We start from the raw sequence: 15,260 nt of genomic DNA, 5'->3' as shown, positions 1-15,260 counted from the left end.
ATGTGAGTTCTTGATGACTGCAGGGACTGTTCTAGGTCACTAAATATCCCAAGAAGGACCGCAGGTAGACCAAAATAAGATATCCATCATTAAAAGGGTCCCGAATCCGCAAAAACATAGGAATGTGAGAAGTTTTTTAGGTTTATCCAGATACTATAGGAGATTTATAAAATATTTCAGCAAGTTAGCTTCTCCTTTATTTGAGTTATTGGCCAAAGACTCCAAATTTTTATGGTCAAAAAGAAGTCAAAAGGCCTTGAACACCCTAAAGGACAAGTTGACTACTACACCTATTCTCCGAGGCCCAAATTGGGCTCTTCCTTTCCATATAAATGTTGATGCCTCTCACAAATCCATAGGAGAATCTCTAGGTGAAATAGATGACAGGCTACCTTATGACATTTACTTCATCAGTAAGAATCTATCGAAAGTCGAGCTGAACTACATAGTGACTAAAAAAGAGCTCCTATATGTTGTGCATTAATTGAATAAATTTAGGCATTACATTACGGGTTACCAAACATTTGTACATACTAACCAAGCTACAATTAAATACTTGATGAATAAACTTGATGTAAATGCCCAGATTATTATATGGTTACTTTTATTGCAAGAGTTTCATTTAACTATTATTGATAAGCCTGGCAAGGAGAATATTGTTGCAGATTTTTTATCCAGATTGACTTTCGCTACAGGGGAGGAAGGAATGGTGGATGATCAGTTACAAATGAAAATTTATTTGCCATTTTAGTTCTCTGTCCATGGTTTGCTAACATAGAAAACTACTTGGTGTTTGCACGATTTTCACTAAAGTTGTCCTCTAAGGAAAATAGCAGGATCATAAGAAAGAGCGCCCCATTCACTTGGATTGGGGGCAATCTTTTAGGTCCGGATCAAATTCTAAGAAGATGTGTCAGGGAGGAGGAAGTCTTTGACATCCTTCTGGCCTATCATGATGGGCCTTGTGGAGGTCACTTTGCAGCCAAAAGAACAGCATTCAAGGTATTACAAGCTGGTTATTACTGGCCCACTCTTCACCAAGATGTGAGGAGGTATACCAGTCAGTGTGATCGGTGCCAAAGGATGGGGAAACCTACCCCAAGGGATGAGATGCCTCTACAACCTCAAGTGAATTTCGAGCCATTTGACAAGTGGGGCATGGATTTCATCGGTCCCATTGACCCTCCATCCAAACAGAAGCAGTATATCATTATGTGCACTGAATAGTTAACCAAGTGGGCTAAAGCCAAAGCCATCAAAGCAGCAACAAAAGAAAAGTGGCTTAATTCTTAAGGGAAAATGTGTTTTATAAGTTTGGGTACCCTAGATAATTGGTCACTGATCAAGGCAGTCAATTTACATCTCACATGATTGAAAATTTGTTAAGTCAGCCCAAGATCAAGCACAGAACATCCACTCCTTACCACCCACTAGCTAATGGGAAAGTGGAGGTAACCAACAGAGCATTGGAAGGCATTCTAACCAAGGTTATTAGCACCAGAAGAAAGTATTGGGCAAATAGATTAGTTGAGGACACCTAGGCCTACAATACCACCTAGAAGACCACCACTAGCTTCACTCCTTATGAGCTGGTCTATGGGAAGAAAACCTTGTTGTTCATTGAATTTGAATAAAAGACCTTAAGGATGGCAGCACAACTGAATCTAAATATCACCAGGGCACAACAAGAAAGATTGCTCTAGCTAAATGGGTTAAATGAATTTAGGATGCAGGCCCTGCTACACATAGAGGTAACTCAAGTTTAAAGGAAAATTTGGCATGACAAGAATATAAAAGACAAACAGTTTCAAGAAGGTGATTGGGCTTTGCTGTATGATTCTCAGTACAAGGATTTTAAAGGCAATTTAAGGACTAGATGGTTAGGGCCTTACGTAATAGAAAAGTGTCATGATAATGGTTTCGTACAGATAAGAACCATTGATGCAGAGGTTATCCCTTTGCTTGTCAATGGGTATAGATTAAAGATCTACAAAAATCCCTTGTCAAGGAAAGAATTCATCAATAGCATTAGCAAGACAGTGATGGTGGTAGAGCAAGTCTCAGCTTCCACCCCACCAAGTCCATATATATATATATATATATATATATATATATATATATATATATATATATATATATATATATATCTATATATATATATATATATATATATATATATATATATATATATATATATATATATATATATATATATATATCTATCTATCTATCTATCTATCTATCTATATATATATATATATATATATATATATATATATATATATATATATATATATATATATATACATATACATATACATATACATATACATATATATATATATATATATCTATATCTATATCTATATCTATATCTATATAATAAAATTAATTAATTAATTAAAATAAATAAATTAAAAATTAAAAAAAAAAATGCTTCCACCCTACCAAGTCCCTGAAATAAATAAATAAATAAATAATAATAATTAAAATAAATAAATTAAAAGTTAATAATAATAATAATAAATTAAATTAAATAAATAAAAAGAAACTTAGGTGAAAACCTCCATGAGGCACCTTAGTCCCACTGTTGGGTTGAAAACCTCTTGAGGCGGCCCAAGGGTGTTAAAAAATAAAAAATAAAAATAAAAAGATCTTTGGGTGAAAACCGCTTTTGAGGCACCCAGGGCAGGCAACTAGGATGAAAACCTCCTTGGAGGTAGACTAGTTGTTTTACAAAAAAAATTAAAAAATAAAAAAGAGAGAAAAAAGAGAAAAGATACAAAAGATGGAAATTTTGTTTTGCAAGTCAACAAGAGGAGGATAAGCACAGCATGAGAAGGATAGCAGGACCTACAAGAGCCATGTTTTAATCCACCCATCTCATATCTTCCACTATTCACCTAGTCTTCCATTTATAAACCCCTCCAGCTCATCTCACACAAACTCTATGTTTTCTACAGGATTCCCTGTAATCCTACAGGAGTTTCCTATAGGAATGACAGTGACCTTGAAAACCACAAGAAGGGCAGTCTGAGAGCAAGGTGATGACACAAGCTTGTGTCTGGATGAAAAACCATTTACTTCACCACACCATATCCATTCCTTTCATCATCGTGTCGCCCCTGCATCCATCAAAGAAATCGATTCAAAAAAAATATATAGATTATAAAAGAAAGAAAGAAAGAAAAAAAGGAAAAGAAAAACAGAAGAGAAAGAAAAGAGGGAAAGAGGAACCATACCCAAAGGAAACATCCCTCACCTACCATTCCCTACCACCCTTCTCCACTCATTTCAACATCCCTTATGCTTCAGAGTTGAGGAAAAATATGAAAGTTTAAGGGAGAGGCAGCTACAGGACATCCTATAGACATCTTGTAGGAAATCCTGTAGCAGCCTATCCCACAAAGGAAACCACAGAGATTGCAACCATCTTCAGAACTAGGACTACAAGGATGAAGAAGCTCCTCCAGAGCTCAGTAGCAGCAAGAAGATCACCAGCAACAAGGTCCAGCACCTGCACATCAAAAGGAACAAAGCATCAAAAGAGGCAAATACACAGTGAAAATATGCAGATTGAAAAGCACAGCAAAGAGGCACCACTCTCCAACATGCATCATCAATGAAGCACCTTACCCACAGGTATGTCATCTTACTCATGCTCTCTCATTAGTACAATATGATCAAAACTATAGGATTATGCAAGAGTTGATTTTATAAGTAAAGGTGGCTAGTTAACTTGGCCACCTTCGGCCAGTCGATGAGAAGAAAAGAGTTAGACCACTCCACACGTGGAAAAAGTCAAATCAAAAGAAAAGGGAATAAAGCCAAAAATGGTTAAGTTACAAAGGATAGGAGTGGGAGATAATTACAAGGTAAGGTGGAATGATGGACTGATATTGGGACCAATGATCCAAAAGGATGTGCTCGTACTTAGCTAGCCAGCAAACCACCCCACACGATCATCCATAAATGGAAATAAAACATTGATTCCCATACGAAGAAATCAAAGGAAAATTCGAGGATTCCTCGAACGAAGAGATTGCTCTCAGCCTTCCTGAAATAGAACCTATAGAAAACAGTCAACATCTACAGTGCAAGAAACCTATAGGAAGCCTACAGGATATAGAGGAATCAGCCTACATATCTATCATTGGGCACTAAGGGAGGAAAAATCAAGGGTTATTCTCACCAGAACATAGCAAAGTGAGGTAGGAGCCATACCTTCCATATTTTCCATTTGAAGAAAAAGGAAATCCTCAATTTGGTTAGGAATTTGCAGTGCATCTCAGGATAGAAGGACTGTATTGCATGTCACTAAAAGTTAAAATTCAAAAATTCCTCACCTACCATAATTCTTGAACTATATCCACACAAGCCTCTACAATTACCAGGGAAAGATGACAGGAGGTTTCAACAAGAGAGAACCCACAAACACAGCAAGGATCCACCAGCATCCTCCTGTGGTGGAAATTTTCACAAGGCATCAATGGATGGGGTTCTTTGAGAGGATGAGAGGATATGATGATGATGTGGCCATAGGATACCAATGCCACTGCTGTGGTGAAGGTTTTATCAATAACAACTACCCCTGAGGTTATAATTAGAATCACTACACTCCCCCTAGGGTTACCATGGAGAAAAGAAGACAAGGGTAACAACACCCTTGCAAAGAAAAGCTTCTTTTTGGAAGGAGAATAACCAATAGAGGAAAAAAATGGGGTTAAAAGGGAGAGCATTCCATACCCTTGGAATGAAGTTAGTTACCACCTCATCAAATATATTTCATGTGAAGGAGATACAATGTAGTGTATGGATACCACTTCAGACTCCTCCAAGAACTGAGATTTGGAGAGAACACACCTCCTTATAACAGATTGAGTATACCCTAATTTCTTCTACAATCCATGATAGACATGAGAATCAAAGCATGGGAGGGAAAACATCAGCAACTAGCCCATCATGGGTTGATCAAACTCATCCTTGAAGATGCTCTACAAAACTTAAGATTCCCTATTGCATGGACAACATTTACAGACATGCAGGAAGAAGTAGAAGTTCAAGCTATTGAATATGGCATAAGCCCTATTGCTAGTGAGGGAGAAAAAGAAACATAGGAGGAAAATGAACAAGAAACAGAGGAAAATGAACAGGAAATAGAGGAGGAAACAAAAGAAGAAACAAATGAGCAGAGTGAAGAAATAGAGGAAGAAAAAGAAGAGGAAGGAGGAGACAAAGAAGAGGATGAGAAATAAAATGGAAAACAAGAAAAAGGATAGAATAATGAATAGAGGTCTAGATCTCAAGACAGAGAGGAAGAATAATCACCAAGGGTGTCTCCAGAGCCTACAGAGAAAGAGGTAGCAACTACTCTTACTGTCCTAAGTACACTTATCAAATCAAAGGGGAAAAGGCAAAGACAAACCCCAATGTACTTTAGGACAAGAAAGAGCACTAGGATTAGACAAGAAATACCTCAAACCCCCACCAAAACTCCAATTTTCGTTGATTTTTCACTAAAGCAACAAGAGAAGGAATCCTCTCTAAAGAAAAATGAAGGAGAAGGATCATCAAAACAATATTCTCTCAAGTCTCCAATCACCTATGTTAGGAGTCATGTCACAAGGTCAACCTCATGAAAGGGAAAAGGTCTCCTACAGGAGACACAGGTAGACCTGTATGAAGCATAGGCCACCCTACAGGAAACTTTTTCACACCTATAGGAAACACAGAAAAGAGACCAGGAAGGAATTACTCAACAAGAAACAAAGGAATAAGGCAAAGAAATGAGAGAACCTAGCCCACAGCCAAACCTCAGCTCCTACTGCAGGTTCATTGAAAGAGGTAGGGTGATACCATAGAATTTTTCCATTCCCCTATTCTTTGAACTTGAAAAAGAAAGGGCAATGACACATATGGATGAAAATTGCTAAATCAAAATGGGTAGAGGATGTAGGCCACATGGAGGAGAGATTGCAGGAGATGGGCAGAGAACTGAGCAGCATTAGAGACAGAGAAGCAATGATGAAATCTCAGTTAGAGATTGAGAACACATGGCTAAGGAAGTAGCTACAAGAAAGGGAAATCCAATTGGAAACTATGGCTAGTTTGTCCATGGAAGAAATCCAGTGCAGGACGTCAGCAAATTCTTATGCTTTGTACCTCAAGGAACAATGGTTACAATTCCAGATAAAGACCCTAACACAAATAGGAACTATTCCCTTCCAAGGCTATAGACAATTCATTGATATTTGTGATCAAATCACCTTGGAATATAGAGCAAAAATATATGAGTTTTACCTACACAATTTGGCATTGACAGATTTAAATGTGTGGGATCCAAATCCAAATCTAGGGGACTTGTAATTGATGGCCTAAGCATCATGGATGAATCATAAGGAGGTAAGAGCTACATAGATGAAAAATGTAATCACAAGAGAAGAGACAGAACCCCTTATGATCAGAGCAGAACAATCTAACCCAATGGATGTCATCAACTGATCCGGATTTAAACAGGAACGCAACACATTACAGAGATAACCATATACACAAATATGCAGCGGAAATAATACTTCGTTTCATTAATGGAAAATACTGAAATATGCTTACAAACAAAAATGGAAATGAACTAGCTAGGGCGATGGTAGCTTATCTCTGAGAAGAGATGTGATGGCTACATGCCTCTGAACTGTGTTACAATGAGGCTCGAAGGCCTATTTATTGTTGAGAAACAATGGAAAAACCCTTAACATTCCAAAACCTAACCCTAGGAGATGAAACGCCAAACTGTGGGCCCCGTTTGGGGGTAAGTTGGTACATCAACTTCCCGGGGTCATAACTTTGGCATATGATCTCCGTTTGACGCGTACAATAGCTCATTAGAAAGATCTATCCGAGCACTATCATTGTTGGAACGGGCAACACCAGTCCATCCCATGGACTCGTGTTGCCCTCGGATTCCCCAAAAAACGTCGTTTAGGGCCTCAAAACGGCTCCGGAAGTTCAGGACCCGAAAAACTGCTAAAAATAGTAAATTGGGCTACAATTAAGGAAACTGAAAATGCTGAGAAAGACAATGGTGGGGGTCCAGGTGGATTTGGCAGGTGGCCACCAATATCCACCTGGATCATTCCTCCCCCCTTAGGAAGCAATGGTCTCCATTGCGTTGAGCTCCTCCATGAGATGAGGAAACTTCTGCTGAACTTGTTCCCTGGTGAGCCACTTGCCCTGCTGAAGGAGTTGGCCCGCTTTGACAACTCGATATAGTTGGATATTCTGTTGGCGAGTGTTCTTGATCTGTGTGTCCATGATCCGATCAGTTGCAGCTTGTTCCATGCAATCTGGATTTAATTCTGTGGGTTTGAGCTGTTCTGCAATGTCGGATGTGTCTAGCAATGGTGGAAAGTATGGCCGAAGGCGGTCCACATTGAATACTGGGTGCAGGCCAAGGAATGGGGGAATGCTGAGCTCAAATGCATTGTCTCCCATAGCCTTAGTAATGGTGTAAGGACCATATCGGAGTGGTCTCAATTTCCGATAGGCTCCAGTAAGGCGTTCCTTTTGCAAATGCAACCAGACTTTGTCGCCCACCTGAAACTTGTGTGGCACCCAATGTTGATCATGTCGCTGCTTGTACTTGGCATTTGATTTCTCAAGAATGTCATGGACCTGCTGGCGAATATGTTGGATGCGCTCAATGAAGCTGGTGGCCTTATCTGTTTCGGACTGGACATGAGCTGAATTCATGTGAGTAGCTGCAAGTGGCATGGCCACATCAATGGGGCATAGTGGCTGGAATCCCAAACCCACCTGAAAAGGGCTATGGCCAGTGGAGCTGTGAAGAGCTCGGTTGTAGCTGTGCTGAACGTAGGGGAGGCTCTCGTCCCATGTGCGTGGATGCTTTGAGTTATACATGCGCAGAATGTGCACAATCATCCTATTGACAACCTCTGTCTGGCCATCAGTTTGAGGATGGAAGGCTGTGGACTTCGTGAGTTTGGTGTCTAGCATTGACCAGAGACTGGACCAAAAGGTGCTGAGAAACTGACTGTCCCGATCTGAGATGATAGACTGTGGGATCCCAAAGTGCACCCACACTCGTTCAAAGAAAAGTTTAGCAGTGGCTTCTGCTGTGATATTCTTCTTGCAGGCCATCATAATGGCCATCTTTGAGAATCTGTCGACGACCACAAAAACACAGTCATTTCCATGCTTAGTGGAAGGAAGGCCTGACATGTAATCCATGGAGATGGATTCCCAAGGTCGACTAGGGGTAGGCAACGGGGTATAGAGGCCTTGCTTCTTAATGGTCGGTTTGGCAATGGCACAAGCAGTACATGATCGGATGTACTTCCCAACATCCTGTCGAAGATTCAGCCAATAGAAATAGTTTTGCAGTACTGCCACTGTTTTCTCGACCCCGAAATGCCCAGCAGCCCGACTGTAGTGTGCTTCCCAAATCATCTTGGCACGCTCGCTTGAAGGAACACAAAGGTGACCGAGGTGGCATAATAGGGCATCCTGGAGGTGAAAATCTGCAACCTGCCGACCCTCCAAGAGTGTCTGGTATGTGTGGCCGAATTTTGGGTCGCTTTTGTAGAGAAGTGGCCAATCCGAAGTCTCGTGCCCGCAAGAGTTGAGCACGGTGGTTAGCGCCGCGATCGGTGGTCGACTGAGGCAATCTGCAACATTATTGGTGCTGCCCTTTTTATACTTGATATTCAAGTGAAACTGTTGCAGGTATGTAGACCACTTCTGATGGCGATCATTCTGCAATTTCCCTTGGGTCTGTATGAACTGTAGAGGTCGGTGGTCTGTGTGGATGACCGTTTCCTTCCCCAAAATGTAATGCTTCCATTGTCGGCAGGCCTGTACAATGGAATACATCTCTTTATCATAAGTGGGGTACTTCCGGACCGTGTCTGAAAGTGTTTCACTGTGATATGCCACTGGATGTCCATGTTGAGTAAGGACTGCCCCAATAGCATAGTCAGAGGCATCTATCTCGACCTCAAATGGTTGTTGTAAATCTGGTAACGCGAGCACTGGTGCCGTGCAGAGGCGATCCTTCAACTCCCTGAATGCCTTCTGTTGAGATTCAGACCAAAAGAATTTTGCTTTCGCCCCGCCCTTGGTGACTTGACTCAAGGGCCAAGAAATATGAGAAAATCCCAACACGAACCTGCGGTAGAAGTTGGCAAGACCTAGAAAGCTGCGGAGCTCTGTTAGAGTGGTTGGAGAGGGCCAATTCCGAATGACTTGGACCTTGGCTGGATCGACATGCACCCCCTGTTCATCAATGATGTATCCCAGATACTGAACCTCGGTCATGCCAAAAGTGCATTTCTCCAAATTGGCACATAGCTTGTGTTGCCGCAGTGTTTGGAGAACCTGTCGGATGTGGTGGAGGTGCTCTTCCCAACTCTGGCTGAAGATCAGAATGTCATCCAAGTATACTACTACAAAGGAGTTGGTGAATGGCCGCAAGATGTCATCCATTAGCCTCATAAAGGTTGCAGGAGCATTCGTCAATCCGAAAGGCATGACCAACCATTCGAAGAGGCCCTCCTTGGATTTGAAGGCAGTCTTCCACACATCTGAGGGTTCAATTGGTACCTGGTGATATCCTGACTTTAGATCGATCTTGCTAAAATATTTCGCCCCCTTTAGTTGGTCTAGGAGGTCATCAATCCGCGGGATCGGGTACCTATTACGGACAGTGATCTTGTTCAGCGCCCGATAGTCAATACAGAGTCTCCACGTCCCATCCTTCTTCTGTACCAACACTATCGGGCTCCCACAGGGCGAAGAACTCGGACGGATGTGACCTTTCTGCAGGAGCTCCTGAATCTGCCTCTTGATTTCATTATTCTCCAGAACGGAGTGCCGATAAATTGGTCCATTGGGTAGCGGCGCACCTGGGGTCAGATCGATGGGGTGCTTGACTTGACAGTGCAGAGGAACCCCTGCCGGGGAGGTGAAGATGTCTTCGTACTCCTCCACAATCTTGTCCATCTGTAGCTGCCGTGCAGAGGGACCCCGTTTGGAGGTCGCGGCCACTATCTTCTTCTTCCCTTGAGGGCGTATCATCAGGAAAACAAATTTCCTGGTTTTGGAAATGATATTACTGCATTGTTTTGCAGTAATCAAAGAGATGGCGACAGGTGGTGCTACCTCTGGTATCCTGAACAACTTATTTCCCAATGTAATAATAACAGCACGGGGCCTTGATTCATACACAGCATGTCGCTTCCACAAGTATGGCTGTCCTAGTAATACATCACAAACTTCAATGGGATCAATGTCACACAATACATCATCCGTGAAGGGCTTGATGTTGTATGGAAGGCGACACTGCTGGCTCACGCGGAGATCTCGCCCTTGGTGAAGCCACCCAATGGTGTATGGTTGTGGATGTGCTGTGGTCGGTAAGCCCAACTGCTTCACGACCTCTGCCGAAATGAGGTTCTTTTGACTCCCGCTATCAACAATGAACTGTATCGGGGAGCCCTTTACCCACATCTGGGAGTGGAAGAGACGCTCCTCCTCCTCTGGATCTTCGGGTTCATTTTTCTGGATCTTTGCGGTAGCAACAGTGGCGCTGGGATCCGCATCAATGATCTGCTTCCCTTTTTCATACCCCTTATCGGGTTCTGACTCAGAGTCGGAACATGCATCTGATTCTGAAACCTTTAGCTCAGCCACCAGTGACTGCTTGGCCCGACACTCACTTGTGTTGTGAGTGGAGCTCTTATGGAACTCGCACCATTTTCCAGTGTCCTTTCTCGGCTTCGCGGCGTTGCTCTTTGCTTGCAGCTTCGGCTGGTTGTCTTGGGCTGTCCCGCCTTGGCTTTGTCCTTTGTTCTGTGGTTTAGGGGCACCTTTCCCTTGCTTTGGATTCGCAAATCCAAAGTCTCGCTTCTTTTGTTTAAACTTCTGCTCGACCTTGACGGCATACCGGTATGCTGCGCCGAGCGAGGGGATGTTTAGGAACTGTATTTCTTCCTAGATGTACTTGTGCAGGCAGCCACGGTATTTGAGTATCAAATGTTGCTCCGAATCCTTGATACCCAACTTTGTGCGAAGGGTATGGAAAAGATTGGTGAACTCCGGCACGTCTTGGTCCCTTCCCTGCCGCAGCGTGGTCCACTTTATGTATTCATCCTCATAGCTTCCGACAGGGTAGTACTGCTCCTTGATGGCATCCCAGAATGAATCCCAGGTGGGTGCGGCTGAAAATAGTGAGCCAGTACTTTCATCCTTCTGCTCACAGTAGGTTTCCCACCAGTCCTTGACGTGGGGGGCTGCTTTGAGAAGAGCAAAAACAATCTTTTCCCGACTCGAAAATTCATGAACAGAAAAATAACCCTCTAGCAGATTTAACCATTTATCTACGGCATCGGCGTCTATCTAACCCTCGAATATGGGGATTTCAAAATTAACTTGTACCTTAAAGGGTGTGGCGTTTCTAGAGGAGCTGCTGGAAGCCGATGCGTCGCTTCTGGGTAGCCGCTGAAGGATCTGCGCAAAGCTGTCCATCATCGCGTTCCGTTGTCGCTCGAGCGCTTCTTCGAGCAAGATTTTGAAGGGATCTCCTGCTGCCTCGTCTTTCTTCTCGCCCGCCATGGGAGGCCGTCGGGATTTGCGAGGCTGGTCTTGCAAAGTTTCAACCAGTTCAAGCCCTAACTCCTTATATCCCGACCTTGTTGGGGACATGCAAAGAAAAACAGAGAAAAAGCAGACCGCTCTGATACCACTGATCCGGATTTAAACAGGAACGCAACACATTACAGAGATAACCATATACACAAATATGCAGCGGAAATAATACTTCGTTTCATTAATGGAAAATACTGAAATATGCCTACAAACAGAAATGGAAATGAACTAGCTAGGGCGATGGTAGCTTATCTCTGAGAAGAGATGTGATGGCTACATGCCTCTAAACTGTGTTACAATGAGGCTCGAAGGCCTATTTATTGTTGAGAAACAATGGAAAATCCCTTACATTCCAAAACCTAACCCTAGGAGATGAAACACCAAACTGTGGGCCCCGTTTGGGGGTAAGTTGGTACATCAACTTCCCGGGGTCATAACTTTGGCATATGATCTCCGTTTGACGCGTACAATAGCTCATTAGAAAGATCTATCCGAGCACTATCATTGTTGGAACGGGCAACACCAGTCCATTCCATGGACTCGTGTTGCCCCCGGATTCCCCAAAAAACGTCGTTTAGGGCCTCAAAACGGCTCCGGAAGTTCAGGACCCGAAAAACTGCTAAAAATAGTAAATTGGGCTACAATTAAGGAAACTGAAAATGCTGAGAAAGACAATGGTGGGGGTCCAGGTGGATTTGGCAGGTGGCCACCAATATCCACCTAGATCATCAACACCCACAACCTCATTGCAAATGATCCCAAGCTTGCACCAAGGTACCTTGCTATACAAGAACAAGCAGTCACACACTTTGAAGCCATGTTCAGATTGCTAGGAGATGATAGCCAGCAAGACTTCCAAAGGATATGGAACACCTTGCCTTACAGCCTAAAAATTAAAGAATATCATTCTCCTGACAGAATGAGAGAGGCACTAAATAGAACCAAAATGTATAAGCAGACACTCAAAGACTCAAAGTCAATTGGATTGGCTTAAGGCTCAATCCACCATTACTTTTGGGAATGTTTGAAGGAAGGAAAGAATAAGAAGAAAGAAAGCAGTGGGAAGAGATAGAGAAGAAGGCAAGGTTTTATTCACAAGAGGAAGAGACTACAACAAAAACATGGGATGTCAAGGAAGCCACCAAAGCAATGAAGGACATGGACATAGATTGAGTTGCTCAAAGGATGTGAAACACTTTTAGTAGGGGGTGATGATGAGCTCATCATTGGGTAAAATATATGGACCTTAATACGCCTCCAAGCTTACTAAAATCAACTATTCTCATAATTCCTTACATGTTTTAATTGTATTTTCCTTAATGAGATGAGTAAAAGTAAGATGTTAATCCTAGTGGTCTAATGTGCATTGATTGCAGGTTTTTGGGAGAAAATTATGGCTAATTAAGGTGCAGGAACTCGAATGAGACAAGAAGGATAGATTATAGGAGATGGATCTTTCTCATTAAATCCTCACTCATTCAAATATCCCTCAATCAAATCACATCAGCTCAGAGTTGTAGGCAGTCGAGTCATTACGATCATTGGCAGCCAAGCCAATGATAGTTAAGAACCAATTTATATTGAGATTGGGAGCCAAGCCTCCCTAGATTTAAGGAATTTGTTGGAAACTTCAGTTGTATAAATAAGGAGGCCTAGAACCTCATTAGGATTCAGATTTTTTATGCAACATAGCTAAGCACTTTCGAGTTGAAGGATTGTGACAAAACATTGTTATGTATTTTTTTATATGTTAATGAAAATGAGCATTCCCTTGATCCAGCATTGAGTTGACTCAGAGGGCTGAAGCTCTTGGGTTAGGGCCCAACCCTAGCAGCATATGTTCCTCTTACTGTACTTGTATTCTTAGATTATTTCATAGATTACTTGTTGAATTGATTTTGGCATTGTTACATTGCAAGTATTGGTGAATTTGATTAGTTTGCTTCCATTTGTGCATAGCTTTAACAGTAGATTTAGAGAGATAAGGAAATATAAAAAAAGGTTGATAACAGGTGGATCTTACCTCTTTCCTCCCTTCAGGGACCATGGTTTGAGGAAAAACTCCCATTCAGCCCAAAAAGACAGAATTATGGTTTCTTATGAAATTTAGGGTTTTTCTACTAATTAGGTCAGCATCTTTCAGTTTTAGAAGATAGGTTGTAGTTGTCATTTTTGATATCTTAATATTTGTATTAGATTTCATGGTGCTTTCATAATAGGCTTCAAGCATTTCCATGCATGAACTAGGCAAATAAATGATGAAATTTTGTTTTACTATGTTGATGTAAACCTTTCTTGTTTTGACATGATTTATGGATAAATGCCAACAATGATGTGTATGTTGTAGGAGTTTCAGTATTGCAGGAAGACCTTATATCATCAGTATCATCCAAACCATACCCACCCATGATCTCCAAAGGCCACTAAGTTCACAATCCAAGTTATTATTTCACAAGAACAACTTGCTATGCTTGTTGAGAAAATCCAACCATCATACAACTTCAGTTTGAGTTCTGAGTGAGTCCCAACCATTTCCTTGCCTTATTCCTTCCATCACTCACCTTCCCTAAGATCCATACCATTGTTCAAATCACTCCTTATGATGTTGTCTTGTTCCTGTAGGAACCCAGGGGATCCTGTAGGTGAATTAGGACATCCTGTAGGACGACCTATAGTGGCCTATTTTGAGCCCTATTTGTGAGAAATGAATTACAAAAGCTAGGAGAAGACCCATGCTTGCCTCCTAACACATCTGACCCATCACAACCATCTCTCTCCACACCTAACCCACCTACCATACAATCAAGAAGGATTAGCATCCATGTTTCCACAAAAAATACAAAAAGAAAAAGGTTGTTATGCTTATTCATGTGCACAACATTTAAGTGTTTAATTATATCATATTTCATGTTTAGGTTAGTTAGGATTTCACATGTGTTAAATTAGAATTCTTCTAAAGTAAGGTATATTACAAATAGCTAGATGAGTTGTGTGTTTTAGGCATATATTTCAGTCTTTCATTACTACAGTAGGTAGTATTTCAATCTTCTCAATTAGGGTAAAATTATCCTTTTTCAATTGGTAATCAAACTTCTTCTAAATCAATAGAAGGCTAGTTTGAGAAGCCCTAGTGGTCTATCGCCCAGCTCAGCAGTGACAAAGAGTGGACCCATTGCATCTATTTGTGTATACATCACTGTCACCTCCAAGTTTGTACAAACCTCGGGTTGATGAAGTAAAGATGGTAGCCCTAGGAGTTGTAGCATTCTTGCTGCAATACTGGTGCTCATCAAATGCTCAAATAGGGTGGGAGATAACCTTGGCCTCTAGTTCACAGCCATGTGGATTTCCATCTCCATGAAGACCCAAAAAACCTTGGATTTTGTACTATGTTCCACATCTTTTGTCTACCACAGCGTAGCGAACTTTGCTGCCTCGGGGAGGGTCTCATTCAATGGAGGGAATCGACTATCCTTTGGAAGCCTCCATGCCACCAAAACAATTTGATCCAGGTGGATATTGGTGGCCACCTGCCAAGTCCACCTGGGCCCCCACCATTGTTTCTCTCAGCATTTTCAGTTTCCTTAATTGTAGCAAAACTT

At 41.8% G+C, this 15,260-nt stretch overlaps 1 pseudogene; it reads right to left on the bottom strand.

Moving 5' to 3' along the window:
• LOC149207188 (cation-chloride cotransporter 1-like) overlaps nucleotides 1–15,260 on the bottom strand; it is a 52,206-nt pseudogene that overhangs the window by 12,865 nt on the left and 24,081 nt on the right.

Source organism: Pinus tabuliformis, chromosome 1_2 (assembly GCF_031772625.1).
Source record: "Pinus tabuliformis cultivar Carrire ecotype Pingquan chromosome 1_2, CPIR1, whole genome shotgun sequence".
Classification (NCBI taxonomy): Eukaryota; Viridiplantae; Streptophyta; class Pinopsida; order Pinales; family Pinaceae; genus Pinus; species Pinus tabuliformis.
The sequence above is the reverse complement of the archived record's forward strand: the minus strand, read 5'-3'. Positions and strand labels throughout refer to the sequence as shown.